The sequence below is a fragment of the Dromiciops gliroides genome, chromosome 3 (assembly GCF_019393635.1).
Source record: "Dromiciops gliroides isolate mDroGli1 chromosome 3, mDroGli1.pri, whole genome shotgun sequence".
Lineage (NCBI taxonomy): Eukaryota > Metazoa > Chordata > Mammalia > Microbiotheria > Microbiotheriidae > Dromiciops > Dromiciops gliroides.
This window is the reverse complement of record NC_057863.1, coordinates 362,512,343-362,513,967: the sequence shown is the minus strand read 5'-3', so window position 1 is coordinate 362,513,967 and position 1,625 is coordinate 362,512,343. Positions and strand designations below refer to the sequence as shown.

General features: G+C 39.8%; 1 pseudogene; it reads left to right on the top strand.

Moving 5' to 3' along the window:
* The first annotated feature begins 863 nt into the window (after nucleotides 1-863).
* LOC122745947 lies at nucleotides 864-1,625 on the top strand (annotated as a pseudogene).

The following is a 1,625-nucleotide window of genomic DNA, read 5'->3' as shown; positions in this document are numbered from 1 at the left end:
TTCCTTTTTCTAATATGGGCTTATTTAAGGATTTTATTTCCTCTTCAGTTAACCTGGGCAGTTTTTATTTTTGTAAATATTTGTGCATTATATTTAGATTATCAAATTTATTGGCATACAATTGGGCAAGATAGTTCCTAATTATTGCTTTAATTTCCACTTCATTTGTGGTGAAATCACCTCTTTCATTTTTGATACTGGTGAGTTGGGTTTCTTCTTTCTTTTTTTAAATGAAATTAACCAAAGGTTTATCTATTTTATTGTTCTTTTTCATAAAACCATGCTGTGCTGTGCTGAGGTGCTCTGTGTTCCCTTTTTCCCAGAGTAAGACCAAACTTTCCTGAAGTCTTCTAAATTATTTCAGGTTAGAAGATTGTGTCTCTCTGTCTTTTTGTAGGTTCTGTAGTTTCAGAATACATTTGGAGGCTTAACTTAATGTTCTTTTTGAAGGAACTGAAGGAGAGCTCAGGCAATTTGCTGGCTTTTTTGTTTTGTTTGTTTGTTTTTAGTGAGGCAATTGAGGTTAAGTGACTTGCCCAGGATCATACAGCTAGTAAGTGTTAAGTGTCTGAGGCCGGATTTGAACTCAGGTACTCCTGAATCCAAGGCCAGTGCTCTATCCACTGAGCCATCTAGCTGCCCCTTGAGTATATCTATTTCAAAGTGGTAGAAGACACCTTCACAAAAATTTACCATGTATTAGGGTATTAAAAATTTCACCAAAAAAGCAAAAATAACAAATATTAAATGCATCTTTTACTAACCATAACACATTAAAAATGACATTCAATAAAGTATATTTGGAGCAAAATTTAAAAATTAATTTTAACTCCTTCTAGCAAGTCCAGAGACAGACACTCAAGATGGGCCGGGTGATCCATGGTCAGAGAAAGGGTGCGAGCTCCATCTTCCATGCTTACGTGAAACACAGGAAAGGAGCCACCAAGCTCTGGGCTGTTGACTTTGCTGAGAGGCACGGCTACATAAAGGACATAATCCATGATCCAGGCTAAGGGGCTCCTCTTGCAAAAGTAGCTTTCTGAGATCCTTACCGATTTAAAAAGAGGACAGAGATGTTTATTGCTGCTGAAGGCATCCACACCAGCCAGTTTGCGTACTGTGGTAAGAAAGCTTAGCTTAATATTGGCAAGGTCCTCCCAGTAGGCACTATGCCTGAAGGGACCATTGTGGGCTGTCTTGAAGAAAAGCTTGGGGGTCAGGGTAAGTTTGCTAGAGCATCTGGAAACTATGCCACAGTGATTTTCCACAATCCAGAAACTAAGAAAACACAGGTAAAGCTACTTTCAGGCTGTAAAAAAGTCATCTCCTCTGCAAACAGAGCTGTTGTTGGTGTTGTTGCTGGAAAAGGTCATATTGATAAACCTATCCTTAAGGCAGGTCGTGCCTATCACAAATACAAGGCCAAGAGAAACTGCTGGCCTAGTGTCCGGGGTATGGCTATGAATCCTGTGGAACATCCCTTTGGAGGAGGTAATTACCAGCATATTGGAAAACTATCCACCATTCGAAGAGATGCTCCAGCTGGACTAAAGGTTGGTCTCATCACTGCCAGTCATACTGGTCACCTCCAGGGCACAAAGATTGTACAGGACAAGGAAAACTAA